Consider the following 18507-nt stretch of genomic DNA (forward strand, 5'->3'; position numbering starts at 1 on the left):
TCCTCTTCTATATTATTTATTCAATGCCTGAAAACAGTGGCCTCACACATTGTGTCCACTTTAATAGTTGTTTATTACAGAAGGGCAGGTCTGGTACCAGTTACTTCATCATGGCCCTAAGGCAGGAGTTCCCAATGTATTATTTATTTATTTTTAAACAGCAAACTTCCAGATGGTTTATTTATTTATTTATTTATTTATTTATTTATTTATTTATTAAGATTTTATTTATTTATTCATGAGAGACACAGAAAGAAAGGCAGAGACATAGGCAGAGGGAGAAGCAGGCTCCTTGCAGGGAGCCCAATGTGGGACCCAATCCTGGGACTCCAGGATCATGCCCTGAGTTGAAGGCAGATGCTCAACCACTGAGCCACCCAGGTGTCCCCCCCCCAATGTATTATAATGAAAAGAAATTTTTTTTTAATGAAAAGAAATTGTGATCCAGTTATGTCCCAAACGTATGGTAGAGTAGAAAGAGCATGTGCTTTGGAGCCAAGTAGGGCAGATTTGGAATCCAATCTAAATTTCCTCCCTGTGTATAAGTACTCACCTCTTCAAAGTTGAGTCTGCTCTGTAAAATAGAGAGTATAAGAGCACCTTCCTCATGGGATTGTTGGGTTAGAGATAACATGAGCATCTGTCTGATACACAGTAACACAAGCATCTGCCTGATGCACAGTAGGTACAACAAACATAGGTAGTGTTTCATTATGCTGAGGAATGGTTTTGTTTCAAGAATGTTTGAAGTACACATTAGACTGGATAGATTATTGTATTCAACAAATTTAATGAAAATACACCATTTTTCTGACACTTTCTATACACTGGTATTATAGTAATCACTGGGAATAGACCAGGTGTCTATTCTTAAGGGGTTTTGCCATCTAGTGGAGAAAAACAGTCAGTGAGTAGTAAACAAACAAATAAGAAAATTTCAGTTATGAATAAACGTTATGAAGAAAATAGGACAGAGTCTTGTTATAAAGAGTGGCCAGGAGTGGATATGAGGGCTCCTTTAAATAAGTTGGACAAGGAATTTCTCTTTGAAAGGTGATATTTGAACTGAGGCCTGAAAATCAGAAGGAGCCAGCCATGTGAAGATCTGGGAAAAGAGTGTTGCAGGTGGAAAGTAGCTGGCACAAAGGCCCTGGGGTAGAAATGAGCCCACTGTAGTGGAAGAAGCTGGAGTGTAGTGAGTGAAGGGCAGAATGGTAAGAGATGATGTAGAGTGCTATCAGGGCCCAGACCATGCAAGGTACAGTAGGCCATGTTCAGGAGTGCAGATTTAATTTGAAGTAGGGTGGGAAGTCCTCAGAATGTCTTAAGTTGAGAGATAATATGATCTGATTTACATTTTAACAAGATCTTTTTTGGGACACCTGGGTGGCTCAGCAGTTGAATGTCTGCCTTTGGCTCAGGGGGTGATCTCAGGTACAGGAATTGAGTCCCACATTGGGTTGTCTGTAAGGAACCTGCTTCTCCCTCTATCTATGTCTCTGCCTCTCTCACTGTGTCTCTCATGAATAAATAAATAAAATCTTTTAAAAAAATCAGTCTGGCTACTGTGTGGAGAACGGATTGTAGGGATACAGGAGTGGCAATAAGGCCAATGAGGAGGCCTTTAGCTGGCCACGGGAGAGAGGATGGTGACTATTGCTACTGTGGTAGTAGAAGAGAAAGAAAGGACTGTTTGCAACATATTTTAGAAGTAGAACCACAAGGGGCACCTGGGTGGCTCAGTGGTTGAGCATCTGCCTTTGGCTCAGGGTATGATCTCGGGGTCCTGGGATTGAGTCCCACATTGGGCTCCCCACAAGCAGCCTGCTTCTCCCTCTGCCTATGTCTGTGCCTCTCTCTCTGTGTCTCTCATGAAGAAGTGAATAAAATCTTTAAAAAAAAAAAAAAAGATGTAGAGCCACAGACTGGATGATGGGTTGGATGAGGGTGAGAAAAGAGCACAATCAAGAACAACTTCTCTATTCCTTCCTCAACTAAATGGAAGGTGGTACAATTTGCTGAAATAGGGAAGACTGGAAGAAAAACAGGTGTGTGTGGGGGGGTGGAAATCTAGAGATCTGTTTTAGATATGTTGCATTTGAGAAGTGGAAATGTCAAGTACCCCTTTGTGTGCATGCAGGGAGGGAGAGCTCAGTGCAGAGGTTAGGGCTGGAGACCCACATTCATCAGCTGACTGGAGTGTTTAAAGCCACAGAACAGGGTGAGGTCACCTAGGGAGAGAGAGAAGAGCACCAGAGAGGGCTTGGTCCCTGCGGGTCTCCTCCCACACTGAGAAGCCAAATGAAGGTCAAGAAGCCGACAAAGTTCTGATGAGGGAGGAATAAATCGTGGAGGGTTTGCAGTCACTAAAGCCAAGAGAAGACATGGTTTCAAGGAGGCACTATATCAAATGCTGCTAAGTGGATAAGTAGGGTAGGAATGAGAAGTGGCCCCTGGATTTGCAACATGAAGGTCCTGGTGATCTAGACAAGGGCAGTTTAGTGAGGGAGGAGTGTGTGTGTGTGGGGGGGGGGTGTGGACAGACTCCCAGCTGGCGTTTGAAGAGAGAGTAGGACATGAAGAACAGGAGATAGTCATCCCAATGGTTTTAGAAGTTCTGCTGAAAATGACAAAGAATATGATGCACTGCAGGGAAATATGGTGTCAAAGGAGGGGATTTGGAGAATTATTATTTCTTCAGATGAGAGATACTAGGGCAATCTTTTTTTTTAGACTTCATTTATTTATTCATGATATAATTTATACACAGAGAGAAAGGCAGAGACACAGGTAGAGGGAGAAGCAGGCTCCGTTCAGGGAGCCTGACATCTCCAGGATCACGCCCTGGGCTGAAGGCGGCACTAAACCACTGAGCCACCTGGGCTACCCAGGCAATCTTAAGTGCTGATACAAACAGAGAAGAATTGTTTTATGCAGGATGCAAAGGGGTTAATTGCAAGTGACAACCTGCTCTAAGTGTTATTCTCTCAGCTGAATCCCCACCACATTTTTTATGAAAAATGACAACATACAGAAAAATTGAAAAAAAAATTGAGCATCTATCTACCCACCATTTAGACTCAATAATTATTCACACTTCAAATGCTGAATTACCTGAAAGTAAATTGCAGACATAAATACTTCAGCAGGAACCTCCTAAGAATAAGAATGTACTCCTACATAATCACAATATCATATTATTACACATAATAAAATTAACATTAATTCCTTAATGTTTCAAAGATCGAGACCAAATTCACATTTCCCCAGCTGCCCAGAGACTGTCTTTTAAGGCTTGTAATATATGTTTGAAATCAGGACCCAAGCAAGTTTCATGTACTGCATTTGGTTATTACATCTCCTTTAATCTCTTTTAATCCAGAGCAACTATTCCAACTTTGTTTACTCCTCTATGATACTGACTTTTTGAAGAAACCAGGCTGCTTATTTTGTAAATGCCCCACAGTCCAGATTTGTCTCATTGTTTCTCCATGGTGTCTTTTAACTTGTTCCTCTATCCTCCTTTCTAGAAGATGGAAATTAGGTCTGGAGCAGGAGTTCCCAAACATTCTCACTTCACAGTGCCTCTGGTATCTCTGTAATTCTTTCATAGTGTACATAGGCTCAAAAGAAATACCTAATTAAAATACCCATTTATTAAGTAGTTATACACATACAACTTACAAAGTATTTATGACTGAACAACTCACCACCAGTTGAAGAAGTAATGCACATAAATTGAGAGTAAAATATTTTATTTCATTCTTAAACAAAACAAATTACTTATTAACAGGATGGCAGTATACAACCTCTCAAACATCAGAATCACTCTGACCACTCCCCTTCATATCCTGTTCCACAAAGATTTTCAGGGCAGTGTTTGTTTTTTTTTTTTTTTTAAGATTTTATTTATTTATTCATGGGAGACACAGAGAGAGAGGCAGAGACACAGGCAGAGGGAAAAGCAGGCTCCTCACAGGGAGCCCAATGCGAGACTCGATCCCAGGACCCCAGGATCATAACCTGAGCTGAAGGCAGATACTCAAACACTGAGCCACCCAGGTGCCCCAGTGTTTGCTTTTAATGACAGAACTACCAAAAACCCAGCTTCCCAAAGACTTGTCATCCAAAAAAATGTAGAGCAAATATAACATTGAAACTGTGAACTACCTCAGAATTAGTAGGTCAAATGTTTTCTAATAGATATCAAGTGCCACTCTTTCTCTTGAAAACTTTAAATACCCTGTAACCAGGAGGCAGCCAATACTGGCTTTCCAAGAAAGAGGCATAGTACATCTCTTTTCAACTGACTGTTAATGTCACGGTGTTCAGTGGCCACTTTTTCTCAGAGAGCTGGTTGTTAAATCATCTACCAGCACAGCATTGCTGGGAGTTTGTTACAGTTCCCCCCAGGGTGCCTCAGCTACAGTTTGGGAACCAAGGGTCTTGAGGCTTAATTAAATTCAATTTAAACATTCTTGGCGGGGCTCCCTGGGTGGCTCAGCGATTTGGTGCCTGCCTTCGGCCCAGGGCATGGTCCTGAAGTCCAGGGATCAGTTCCACATCGGGCTCCCTGCGTGGAGTCTGCTTCTCCCTCTGCCTGTGTCTCTGCCTCTCTCTCTGTGTCTCTCATGAATAAATAAATAATCTTTAAACATTTTTTAAAAATAAACATTCTTGGCAAGAAAATCTCATAAATGATGCTGTTCTTCATTTTGCTTTACTTCAGGAGGCACATATGCCAGATTTTCCCATGATTAGTGATGCTTTCATAGGTTTGTTAAGGTGGCGACCACTGCTTCTCTCCACTATACAGGTATGAATAATCTGCAGAGTGAGACTTTAGCAACATGTGAATATTCTGATGATCCTTGCAGGAATGAATTTGGGACTTCAAACTAGTGATTATCATTCTGTCATAGGTATATATCATCATATCTGCCATATCTATATATGATAAATATGGGGCACCTGGTTGGGTCAGTTGGTTAAGTGTCTGCCTTTGGCTCAGGTCATGATCTCCTGGAGTTCTGGAATTGAGCCCTTGCTTCTCCCTCTCCCTCTGCCCCTCTCCCCAACTCGTGCTCTCTCTCTCAAATAATTTTAAAAATCTTTATATATGATAAATATGTATGTACATACACACACATTTATGTGTATGTGTAACAGTCACACAAAACATGTTACTGACCTAGTCATTCCCTTTGGTGCTCAAATTGTCCAAACTTTTAAAAAAGATTTTATTTATTTATTCATGAGAGACAAACAGAGGCAGAAACATAGGCAGAGGGAGAAGCAGGCTCCCCATAGGGAGCCCAATATGGGGCTCAATCCCAGGACTCTGGGATTACCACCTGAGCTGAAGGCAGGTGCTCAGTGACTGAGCACCCAGGTGTGCTAAACTGTCCCAACTTTTCCCAGTAGAACCCCTTCAAGCTGGCTCTTGTAGCCTTTTAATGTGATCCCATTAGGCTTTGAGCACTTCCTTGTCTTTTTGGTACAAAAGATATCCCAGGTTGACTTTGTACTGGCCCTACCCCAAACCTGGAACCAGTTGTTTTTCCAAGGAGTCTGGCACCTTGGGGGGGAATAATATCTAGAAACTAAGACCAGGTTAGGATGCATGCTTATTTCAGCCAAACTTTCAACTACTGGTGGAAGCAGATGGTTTGAGACTGCCCTGTCTAGTAAAGAACTACAGTGCTAGTAGTCTGTGTTGCTGACTGTTGTACTTATCTACTGCTGTGTAACAAATTGCTCTCAGTATTTAGTGGCTTAAAACAACAAAATCATTTTATTATGTCGTAAGGTTTCTGTGAGTCAAGAATTTGGGAAGGACTCCTCTGGGCACTTCTGGCTCTGGATCTATAAAGTGGACATAGTGAGACTATAGTGAGGATGAGACAGGCAGGATAAGGTGTGCAGGCCAGGCATCTTTCCCTCCTTGGATAGTATCAGGCCTCTCTCTGTGGCCTCTCCACATGGCTTAGTTTGAGCTTCCTCCCTGCATGGCAACCTCAGAACAGGCCTTTGGCTTATATAGACACCAAAGGCTCAGGAGTGAATATTCCAGCATAAAGCAGAAGCTTCATCTCTTTTATGACCTGGCCTTGAAAGTCATATGGCAATACTGCTGCCACACTCTGTTGGCCACAAAAGTCACAAAAGCCCTCCTCAGTCCAAGGGATGGCACACAGAGGAGTGTCAGAACATGTGGCATGGGGGATATTGTTATAGCCATCTTTGGGAAATATGGCCAGCTACTCTGTCTCAGGACAAACACAGATGTTTTGGAAACCTGACAAGCAGGTAACAGGATGTTTCTCTGCTGTAAAAGTTGAGCATCTAACCCTGTGTTCATTTTTCAGTGGTCATCATCTCTCCTAAGAATTAGGGTTAGGGTTGGATTTGGAGATAGAGCGAAGGACAGAATTGGGGGAAGACCTAGGGCCTCGCTTAGCACCCACTGTGATGCTTCCCGCTTCCTAGAACTCTCCAACTTTGGTGACGATCATGATAATTTACCAGCAGAGGTTAAGGCCCATGGCATTTTCCCAGTGTGATATATTGGACAAAATACATGAACACTGGCCGGGGAGGGGTGTGTCTGTGATACCTCTACCCCCATGGACCTCACTTTGAAAGAGTTTTCTTTTTTTATTTATTCATGAGAGACACAGAAAGAAAGAGAGAGAGGGAGAGGTAGAGACACAAGCAGAGGGAGAAGCAGGCTCCCCACAATGAGCCTGATGAGGAACTCGATCCCGGGATCCCAGGATCACTCCCTAAGCGTGAAGGCAGATGCTCAACCACTGAGCCACCCAGGCGTCCCTTGAAAGAGTTTTCTGAGCAAACCAAACTACATGGGGGGAAAATTTCCTTTGCCCATACTTTATTTATCAAAGGTATACCTAAGTACCCATCAGAACTTCTGATCAGGGGGATCCCTGGGTGGCTCAGCGGTTTAGCGCCTGCCTTTGGCCCAGGGTGCGAATCTGAAGTCCTGGGATCAAGTCCCACGTCAGACTCCTGGCATGGAGCCTGCTTCTCCCTCCTCCTGTGTCTCTGCCTCTCTCTCTCTCTCTCTCTCTCTCTCTCTCTCTCTGCTATCATAAATAAATTAATTAATTAATCTTAAAAAAAAAACTTCTGATCAGGGTGAGACAAGCAGTTAATACTGAGTGGATTAGAAAATTTTCCTTTAAAAAAAAGTTTTTTTCTTAACAGCCTGAAGCAGAGAAATTTGATGTTTGGGTTAACCTCTGACATGCCATCCCATAAGAAATACACAATTTACATTTGGTTTTTTGAAATAGTAAACATACCTTTGCATCTCCACTGTTACAGGGGTTCCCAGGGTCACTGCCACCCCTTCTTTAGGTAATATGGTTTCTGGTGCATCATAGGCCCCAGTCAATGTTGAAAACGTGAAAGAAAAATGGTCAGGGTTTAGGTTACTCAGGATTGCCATCTGAGTTGAGTTTTAAGGTAAAGTTTAGGGTACAGAGGTGTCATCAAGGCTTTAGTATTGTATTTGAGCCAAACCTAGCACTCTGTCATTCTCTTCTTCCACTCTGCCTGTCTCTCACCATCTTCTGCCACACTGGCTTCCTCTCTCAAACAGCCCAAGCTTGCTGTCCTTCCAGGGCCTCAGCTCCTCATATGCCTTCTGCCTGGGGGCCCTTCTATGTCACCCTCCCAGCTGCCTCTTTCTTGTCATGTAGATCTTGGCTGAAAAGCCTTCCTCTGGGAGGCCTCCCTTGACCTCAAGTCTGTCCTCCAGATACCTGACCACCCCTCTCCTTCCTAGTACCCCCTTTTATTTATCTGAAATAGGTCTTTGGGTAACCTTTCTCCTGAAAGGTGAACCCCCTGAGAGCAGGGACTGTGCTCTGTCCTGTTCTCCAGCTCTGTCTGTCCCTGACTCTCAGGGCCCTGGCTGGCATCAGGTACTGAGCCAGTCCTCAGTGAACACTGTTACTCAATGACAATCACACAGAGGAGTCACTCCCTACAGGCAGAGTTTCAGACTGTGGACCGGAAGCTCATGGGTGGGTAAGATATTGAAATTCTTCCCTATTTCCCTGCGCTGACCTCTCCCAGGGACCCTCCTGTATTAAAGAGTAAATGCTGGCACAGCAGGGGCTTCACAGACCCCTGCCTGTGTCCACCAGTGCCCACATCCCTCAGAGTCAAGTTCAGGGTAGTTGTAAGGAGACAGCAAGGTGTTCACAAAGTGCTCAGCACAGCATCTGACGGTAGTAGTAGTTCGCCTGCAGAACACGCTGGCTGCCATCATCGCTACAGTTTCACCAATGTTACTGCTGCCCTTGGGCCTGCACTGTGCTGCACCTTGGAGTGCACACACATTCACTCCTCCAGTCTCCTAAACCAGATTTGAGCAGCAGCCAGGTGTGAACCCAAAGCTCCACAACCGACCTGTTGCTCTGTGGCCCTTGCCTGTCTCTCCTCTCACAGCTTCCCTCTCTGTAGCTCTCACATCTGTTCACAGCTGCTTCTTCTGCACCCAGATGTGACCTCACTTGTCACTCATGAACTCCAGGCCTGTCTCCCACTCTGGCTCATTACACCTGTCTGTCTGGGGCACCTTCCTTCCCCAGACCCGACTCCACTGTGCCCCATTTCTGCCTAGGAGGATGAGAGGGGCCCAACTTTCCCCTCCCTGGGGCTCTCAGAAGGAAAAGGACAAAGAGGTGACCTCTCTGGGACTGTGGGACTGAGGAAAGGAACTATTACCTTTTCTCTCCCCTCTGAGTCCCATGGTAGTAGCTGGACTTCTTGGGGGCTGGGAGGGGGGACAGGGAAGAGATGAGATTTCTGCCCTAATTTCAGAACCCAGAAGGAAACTCAGTGTCCTGGATAGGGCTGCCTCCTTTCAGCCCCCTTCTGGGTTTCGTTACCCCCTAATTTCGAGTCTTTTAGGGAGAGTTGATGGGGCAGAGAGAAAGCAAGGTGACCTCTGGGCCTCTGCATCCTCCCTCCCTGCCTCCCTGAACCCAAGGTACAGTGTCACTTCACAGCTCTAAATGTATCCCCAGCACCCGCTGCCAACACCTAGGGGAGGTGAGAGGATGAGGGGGGAGGCTGCGGGGCTCTGTTCTCTGCCTGCTTCCAGGAGCCTCCACCTGACAGGTCTGGGCCAGGGAGGAGATCTTCCACAATCCCTTTCCAGAACCCAGGACTCTGGATTTGGATCCTGCCCTGGGGCTTCTGGGAGCCCAGTGTCCTTGTGTAGAAAATGAATGTGAGGCTCCTTCTTGGTGCTGAGGGTGGTGGTGGGGGTATGAAGGAAGCACATAGTGGGGTTCAAGGAATGCCCTGGTGCCCCTCCTCAGGCCCCCACTACCTAGTGCCATCAGAGCTCCAGCTCCAAGGCTCCAATCTCCCTGGCCCTGGGTCTGTCCTCTCCCCAACCCACCATGGGTCTTCCTCCATCCTCTGTCCAGCTCCTTTCCTCCCTGCCCTCTTCCCCGTCTTGCCAGCTTCCCCCTGGCTCTTAACTCTAATAGCCTAGCCCCCACTCCCTCTCCCCACTGCGACCCCCCAAGGGGGCCCTGCTTCCTTCCCCCTCTGCCCCACTCCTGTCCCTGTCCCCTAGCCACTTCCTTCCTCCTCTACCTGTCCCCTCTTGCCCTGTATCATCTCCCTCTCCCGTCCCTCCCACATTCATCCTGCAAATATTTACCAAAGGTGTACTAAGAGTTACTCCGCTTGTTTCCCCTCAGTCTCGGACATAGTCCCTCCCTCTCCCCACTCTCAGTCTCTTCCCTCCCCTCCCCTGCTTCCCCTCTCCTCCCCCTTCTCCTCCTCCTCCTCCTTCCTTCCCCCTTACCTCCCCTCTTTCCCTCTCCATACCGATTTCCTCCCTTCTCTCCTCCTTCCCTCTTCTCCCTTCCCTTTTCCTTCCTCTGTTTCTTCTACCCCTCCACCCTTCCCCCTCCACCCTCTCGTCCCTCCCCCTTGCTCTCCCTTAACCATCCTCTGCTTTTTTTTTCTCCCTCCCCTCTCTTCCCCCTCTTCCTCTCCTCCTCTCTGTCTTCCCTCCCCTCTCTCCTCTCCCCCCTCCTTTCCTTCCCGGGCAGCCTCTCCCCCCCCTCCCGGCGCCCTCCCTCCCCTCCCTCCCGCTCCCCCTCCATCATCAGTATTCCGCTCCCGTCTCCGCCGCTCTCGGCTGCTCGCGGTCGCTGCCGCACCGTCCGAGGCGGGGGCCGGGGCCGGGGCCGGGGCCTGGGGGGGTGGGGTGGGGGGAGAGCGGCGCCGGCGGCCCGAGGAGGGAGGAAGGAAGGAAGGAAGGAAGGCTGGAAGGAAGGAAGCAAGGGAAGAAAGAAGGAAAGAAAGGAAGGCAAGAAGGAAGGCGGGCGGCGGGCCGGCGGGCGAGGGCGCCGGGCCGGGCGGCAGGCGGGCGGGCGAGCGAGGAGACAGAGCGGCCCCCCGAACCCCACCACCGCGCTGCGGAAGCCCCCTCCCCATCCAGGAGCCGGGGAGGGGGGAGAACTCAAGAGACCCAGGCCTGGCCGCAGCCCCGCCCCCCGCGCCTCCCCGCAGCGGGCCTCGCACCCCAAATCCCTGTGCCTCATTGGGGGGGGGTCCTCCCCCCGCGGGCCGGGCATGCTGCCCCCAGGAAGGAGCCCCTTTCCTCGCTGTGAGTAGCCGCCAAGGGGCGCCGGGTGGGGCGGGAGGAACCGCGGAGGGTGGGTGGGGGGCATTCTTAATTAGGGGACTGTGGTCTAAGGCCTCCTCCCGGAGGGGGGGGGTCGGCGGCAGAGGACAGTGGGCGGGGCCTGATGGAGAGCCGAAGCGGGTGGGGGAGGTAGTCGGGTGGGGGTTCTCTGGGCCATGCGAGTTGTCTTGGGGGGTCGCCGCTGCCTCCGGGACGGGCGGAGGGGGGGGTGGTGTACGTCCGGTGAGAGCTGCGCGTATCCAGCTGCGGGGTTGAAGATGTAGGCTTAGGGTGGGGGGGCTAGCCGATTGTAGATGTGGGCCCCCCTTCCTGGGGTGGAAGCCCGAGTTCTTCCCCCACCATTGCCCCTCCCACCTCCACACGGCTGCTGCTTGGGGTGGGGGGGCACGCCAGTGATGGGGAAGGGGGAGAGGCGGGCACGGGGTTTCCTTGGTGACCGCGCCTGGCAGGAGCGGTTGCCTTGGTAACCAGGGAGAACCGGGGAGTTTGGGATGTGAGAATGGGAAAGACGGAGGGGGTGACTGGGGAGCGAGACTACCCCCTCCCCAATCTTCAGCCCCTCTCTCTCTGGGGTACCCCAACCCCTACCGGTGGGCAAGGAAACCCCTGTCTTTCCCTTTTCCCCAGACCCCCTTTCTTGACCCGATTCTGCTTTGGGGCCTTCTATCCTCCCGCATGTGTCTCCACGGAACGACTACCTCCTTCCCACCATCCTTAGCCCTCTCCTCTTGGGGACCTCCCCTCCCCCCCCCATTTGCTGGCTTTCCACTCTCACACCTGCTCTTCTAAGACCTTCTAACTGCACCTCACCTTCCCTTCAGGGTCCTCTCACCTCCGTCTCTGACTCTCTCCCACCAGATATCCGCTCCCTTGACCTCTCCAGGAGACCCTGACTTTAGCCCCTCTCTCCTCTAGCCCCACTCCCTACCGTGTTAGTCTCAGGAACCCTTGTCTTTTCCCCTCTTTGCTCAGGATCCGTGTGTGTGTGAGTGTGTATGTTGGGGAGGGGTGTTTCTCCCTAGCACTACCACCAGCTTGTCTCTCTCACATATTCATCTGTGTCTGGGATCGCCTTTTATGACCTTTCCTCACTCAGAGCCCCTTTCCCTGTCTCCCTGTCTCCTTGCCCTGTGGGATCCCCCAACCCCAGACCTCCCAGTCCTGGGGCATCTCTGAAACCTCTCCTTCCTGACGCTTGCCTCCTTCCAACTCCTCAGTCCAGGACCACGAGGCCCAGGCTCTGTCCAGGGTTCCACCCAAGTTTGCAAGACCCCCTTCCATGGGCTCCTCCCTTCTCTCCTGCCAAGAGCGCAGCCAGTCTCTCTTGAGGGTCTGAGTAGCCTTGCCCCTGAGCCCCCTTTTCCCCCCACACACACCTCCATCCCTTTCTTTCCGCGACTCCCATCTTGACCCTTCTCTCCCCACCCCCACCTCTGCTGCTCTTCTGGTGTACCCTCCTCTTCTCCCTCCCCTGCTCCCCGCAGCCTCAGGCCCGGTTCTCCGGGAGACACTTTCTCAGGGTGGGGAAATCCCCTGGGGAGAGCCCAGCTGGGAAGGGGGAGGGGCAAGGGAGCCTCAGGGCTGCCCCACAGCCCCCTCCCCACCCTCCCTCCCCAGCTGGGAGCTGCAGTCGAGCCTCCGCAGCGCCCCATTGCTATGCGCCTCACATCCCTAGTCCCAGCCGCGCAGCCGCCAGACAGGAACTCAGGCTCCAGCGGCAGCTGGGAGTAGCCGGAGTCGCTTCCCTCCTGGTCCCGGCAGCCGGCAGCATCCTCTCCCCCCCTAAAAACTCCCCGCTTCCCAGGACCATGGCCAGGATGGGCCCCTCCCTCTTCCTGTGGCATCTTGTGTCTCCTAGCTCCTTCTAACTTACATCTTGCACCCTTCTCTTCCCCTTCCCGCCTTCCTTCTTCTCTTCACTGGGTCTCCTCTAATCCTGGCCACCTGATTGTCCGCAGCGCACTCAAAAAGGAGAGGCAGAGAATGAAGCAGCAGGAAGGCTTTGAGACAGACCCTCAAACAAGGCAGGGAAGGGTGGGAGCCAGAGAGATAGAGGCAACAGCTAGAGTGAGAGAGGGGACCTGACTCCCAAACAGACACACTCACACAATTAGGGTGCATCACCACGGAGCCAGACATACACAGAGTTACTCACTTAATTTCTGAAAGAAAGCGAGAGTCAGTTGGGAACACACACCATCCACACACACAGAGGAGGGAGAGCAAGAGAGCTAGGCAGAGACACAGGGAGCCACAGACTCAGGGAGGGTGCCTACCGACCCACAGTGCTGGCAAGAAGGAGCCAGAGAACACTTCACTTCACCACCAGAGGTGCAGGGGGGATTAGAGGCACAGTGTCTAACCGTAAGGGACCCGAATCAGCCATAGGCAGAGGGTGGGAGAGTGTGAGAAAGACACAGAGGCATGTGTAGGCAGAGGTACGCGAGCACACACACACACACACACACACACACACACACACCACACTTATTCACTGGCAGCCAGAGACCCAGTTACAAACAGGGCTGCAGTACCCAGAGTCAGCCAGAGGCCAGGAGAAAGACCTGGAGTCGTGTACACATACGACTCCACAGTCCCATCTTAACCCTCTGAACGGGCCTGAGGCTGCAAGGAGCAGGGCAGGGAGAAGGAGAGGGTACACCAGAAGAGACACACACAGTCCTTCGCATACAGAGACTCAGAGGGAGAGACAAAGGCAGCACCACACAGAGAATCCCGCTGGTCAGAGAGGCCCTCAAACATGATTGCCTCATGAACTCCCATGCACAAAGAGACACAAAGGGAGAGGTACAGAAGTGGCCTTGGAGCCCTGGGGATGCAGCCCCACATGCTGCTAATGCAGTAACAGACCTGCACACAGTCAACACCCCCCCACACCAGCCCAAGAGAGGGGCACAGGCATGTGCCGACTGGATATCCAGCACTGCTGGACTCCTGTGCTCACGCTTAATGCACCCAAAGGCAGTTGGAAGAATGTTCCCCAAGTCAGAGGACTTCTAGGGGTCTCCTTGCTGTCAGAGAAGACAATAGAATTAAGACAGCAGGAATCAGAGGGCCACTGACACATCTCTGGGAGGTGCGGGAGGCTGATGGGACCCTCTGGGCTTCTTCCAGTGTCCATTCTCCTGCCACCTTCCTCATTCCTGTCTCCCCTCCTCCCCACCCCTGTGCTCACCTGCCTTGCCTGCTGGGATGGCAGCCCTCTCCATGATCCCATGATCCTGTAACATCTTTCACCCTTCCCTGCCTCTGGCCAGGCATCTGTCATAAGGTGTCACTGGGACCTCCTATCTCTATCAAGCCCATTCCCCCATGACCTCTCCCGCTCCCCCAGCCCAGTGCCTCCTGCCCCCACCTCACCAGCTACACCTTGAAACTTATGCATCAGTCTTTCTTTCTCAAAACCCATCTGCTGTGAAACCTGCCTCAGTTTCCACTCTGGGCTCAGCATACTGTCTCCTCCTCTGTGTCACTCTCCCTCACCTCCATCCACCCTGCCCCTCCAACCTCCTCCCTGCCTCCTGCCGCTTCTTCCCTGCACTCACCTTCCCACATTCCTGAGCACTTACCCTGCTGGCCTGTGGGCCGGGAGTGTTCTTTCCCCCAAGTGCTTTCCAAGTATTTCATATGTTGTTAACTTAAAAAAAAAAAAGGTGATTTCACATAAAAATCCATTCTCAGCACAAGGGAAAAAAATGTACTTATGCATGCTGATGGATGTTAGACTTACTGTGGTGATCATTTCACAAGTATCAAATCATTATGTTGTACACTTGAAACTCATACAATGTTCTATGTCAGTCACATCACAAAAAATCCAGATTATCAGCTTCTTTTGAAAAATTCTCCTTCTGGGTTAGCCATGGGCCATGCTCAGGTGCCAGTGGGCCACCACTCCCTATTCTCGTCCGTCTGTCTTACCTGCCCAGCTCCTGCCTGGCTCCAGCTCTGGCTCCAGTTTCAATCCTGGCTGTTTCCTCTCCTCGTGGCCCCCTTTTTTTTTTTTTTTCCCTGTCACTCTCTCCTTGCTGCTTCTCTGGGTTTCTTTCCAAAATCTGAGCCCCTCCGCCATGGGCTTTGCCTGCCTGTCCCTCTTGCCCCATCATCCCCCCACCCCTGACAGTTTTGCCCTAGCTCAGAGGCCCTGCTTCAGCTAACCTGCCCCCTGCCATGCCAAAGTAGAAATTCACAGGACCCCCAGGGTGCAGGGCACATACAAGTTCTCCACAGCCAGGGTCAGCTTCGAACCCACCCCTTGCAGGGCCCCTTGCAGGGTTCTAGACTCAGTGTTGCAGCCTGTGGTGAGCTGGCTAACAGTTGGGAAGGGCCACAGACCCCACACTTGTCCACCTAGTGTGGAACTGTAGCCCAGGCAGGGGTAGTATCTCTGTGTGTTGGGGGACAGGTGCATATTTGGAAGTTCATCTGGTCCAGGTGTAGGTCCTAGAGGACAGGGGGCAGAGTGACAGGCCTGGGGCTCTGTTCTCAGAGGGGCTGCATTTGGCCCCACCTCCAGGTCGGGGTGCAGATGACAAGGGTAGCTGTTGGGCCATTACAGTGGTTGGGCCCAGCATTAGTTCCTCCACCTTCACCCTTTCAGGCGGTAGGAGTGCATTTTCATTTCCTCTCCGGTGGTGTGGACACCTCCTCATCTCTGAGTTTAGCGCCCCTCCATCCTCACTGAACAGAAGCCCCTATCCCTTCCCTTACAGGTCTCGGAGAGTAGCGTGGCTCTGCCAGACAGGGGAGTGGCAAAAGAGCAAGAACAGTGGCAAAATGCCCCCTTGTTGCCTGGAAACCCACACGCGCAACTGTTGTCATGGCAGGTGGAGGCGGAGGGGCTGCATAGGAGGCCTGGGAGATGGGCTGGGAAGGGACCCTGCAGTTGGGGGTCAGGCAGGAGTCCATCCCAGGGGACCACTGGGTCCCCAAGAGGGCTGCCAAGTGTGAGAATGCTGGGCCCAGTAGGAAGTGGAAGCGTGTATATGACCCAGAAGGGGAGGAGAGAGGGAGGGAGGTGGAGCTGGACCAGCAGCTCAGGCCACTCCCTTCCCATCTGAGCTGTTTCCCCAATGAAGCCCCCAGCCCACTCTCCTGCCTGGGGAGCTGAAATTAGGCCTTGGAGCATCTTGTTCAAACACGGAGACAAAGGTCAGAGAGCAGTGCCAGCCCCAGCTCTCCCGAGGGGCAAATCCCAGGCAGGAAATGCTGAGATTTGCCCTCCTCTTGCCTAGAACCCTCAAACACATGGCTCAAGATGATAAGAGCTAACATCCATCGAGAGCTTACCATGAGCCAGGCTGTGTGCTGGCATTCTGTGTGGATCTGTCCCATTTACTCCTCACGGTGGACCTCCAAGGGAAGCACAGTTGTCATCCCTAGTTGGACATACAGGGACACTGAGGCTCAGAATGATGAGGCCCCTTGCCCAACGTCAACAGCCAGACATGGCTCAGCTGGGACTGCAAACCCAGGTGTGGCACCCTGCAGATTGCTTCCCCCAGCTGAGACCACTGCTTTCCAGAGGGGAATGTGCATCCATAGGGCCCTCTAAATAGAAATCGGGATTGCTAATCATAACAATAATCAGATTGTTAATAACAGTAGACTCACAGAAGGTTAGACTTTAAAAGAGACATTAGGGTTACTGTAATGCAGGGACTCCCTGCCTCTTAGTCTTGTTTATGCCCCCAGGGGAAAGGACCCAACCACCTCGATTCTCACAGTGGGCTTTCCTTACCAGGTACAGGGTGTCCAGTCCATGTCTAGCTGGTGGGCCAGGGACAGATTCCTCAGGTGATTCAATGGTCCCTCCACTCCCTGATAAATGATCCAGCCAGAAATGTTAGATTTACATATGGGAAGGGGGGAGATTGAGTCATAGAATGAGGAAGAGATTTGTTCTTCTGATCCAGTGAGAATAAATAACTTTTTAAAAATGATTTTATTTATTTATTCATTCATGAGAGACAGAGACAGAGAGAGAGAGAGAGAGAGAGGTAGAGACCTAGGCAGAGGGAGAAGCAGGCTTCATGCAAGGAGCCCGATATGGGACTCGATCCCAGATCCTGGGATCACGCCCTGAGCCAAAGGCAGGCGCCAAACCACTGAGCTACCCAGGCATCCCAGAGTAAATAACTTTTAACATCACTGTCATCTAAGTGCCCAGCACTGGACGTGTCACCATCAGTTCCCACCAAGCTGGGTGTCATTATACAGACAGAGCCTGGCAGGGACAGGAGGGAGACCACAGTGAGCAAGTGGCAAGTCAGAGTTTGAACCCAAGTTTCCAGGACACCAGCACTCTTTCCAGCTCTCCATCATCCTAGAATGATGGTGTGATGGCACGGAGGAGGAGGAGGAGGATGTTCACAGTTAGAGAATCATTTCAGCGAGAGTTGTCTGTGTGCCAGGCACTGCGCCGAACCCATCACAGACATCAGACCAATGAGTCTTCACCACCCCTGAAGGAAGATTAGCTGTTTTCCCCATTTCACAGATGAGCAAACTGAGGCCCCAAGCACTGCTATCCCTTTCCAAGGCTCCATGGCTGGCAATTGTGGCAGTTGAGGTTCTCACCAGGGTCTAGCCCACCCTTAAGCACTCTCTTCCTCAGAGCAGTGGAGAGGGAGGAGGAGAGTTCGTGATTCATCTTGAAATGGAGTGCAAGGGTGCTCCAGGACCAGCAGCCCCAGGAAAGGAGGCCTCAGCTGCACCCAGACCGTCCCCACCCCCATCAGAATTTGCACTTCAGCAAGACCCAGGTATCTGGACACACGTGGATGTCCGAGAGACACTGCTCCAGTTTCAATGGTTTTCCACTCTTTATTACTTCTAGTGTACATCTCCCCGCCCCCCTCAACTTTTTAAAGTTAGTTATGCAGTTAACTATAAGTTAGTATGTTAACTATAAAGATGGTTAGTTCTATCCTGAGGTAGAAAATGAATTGCAAAATTGCCCTTTCCGGGGTATAAGGGAAGAAGGAACCAGGGAGACCACAGTCAAACTGGCTTGCACTGCATCCCTCCCACCTGCAAACTCACCTCACACACCCCTGCCAGAGCCTTGGCAGTGACCTGTTTTGAAAACCTCCCATACCAGACCAGGCCCTAGGTCTCTCCCAAGTAGATTCGATTCAGCAGTGTGACACTGCCCACACATCCCAGAGCCTCACAGAATCACAGCATGTACACAGAATACAGGGGCCTGGAGATCGAGCTTCCAACTTGGAGCGTGCCGGGTCTGGGTGTTCATGGGTACAGCAAGGATGTCACCAGGCCTCAGTATGCCCTTCCACTAAAGTGGAGCTCCTGTAGCTCCTTTTCTGCAGGCCTCAGATGACACAGGCAGAGCTGGCCTGGCTCCTGGGCCTCTTACCCTCAGTAAAGCTCATTTCTCCAGAGCTCATCTCCTTGGTTCCTGGAGGATCCCATAAGAGCAGAAGGACCCCGAGCTTTGGGGACTCAGGCAGAACCAGTTTCAAGCAGGACTGGGGTCCAGCCAGACACATGGGACAGCCATATCAGTAGTTAGAATCACACTGTCCAATACCATAATAACTGCAGCCACAGCCACGTGTGGCCAGTGACATTTAGATTAATTTAAATTAAATTAATTCAATTCCTCAGTCACTCACCACCCAGCAAGTGCTCACTAGCCACACATGCTCATGGCTACCATAGTGGACGATGTAGAGAGAGCATTTCCATAGTTGCAGAGCTTTCCATTGGACAGCAACTCAGTAGATCCTGAAACAGTTCTATACCAGCTGGCAGACAGCTGC

At 50.9% G+C, this 18507-nt stretch overlaps 1 protein-coding gene across 1 annotated transcript in view; it reads left to right on the forward strand.

The window, feature by feature from the left end:
• The first annotated feature begins 10371 nt into the window (after positions 1-10371).
• Positions 10372-18507, forward strand: part of LRRC4B (leucine rich repeat containing 4B) — a 38246-nt gene continuing 30110 nt past the window's right edge. The window contains exon 1 of the mRNA XM_055310817.1: positions 10372-10663. The gene's annotated coding sequence lies outside the window, so the exon portion shown is untranslated. The remainder of the gene's footprint in view (positions 10664-18507) is intronic.

This window comes from Nyctereutes procyonoides, unplaced genomic scaffold (genome assembly GCF_905146905.1).
Source record: "Nyctereutes procyonoides isolate TBG_1078 unplaced genomic scaffold, NYPRO_anot_genome, whole genome shotgun sequence".
Lineage (NCBI taxonomy): Eukaryota > Metazoa > Chordata > Mammalia > Carnivora > Canidae > Nyctereutes > Nyctereutes procyonoides.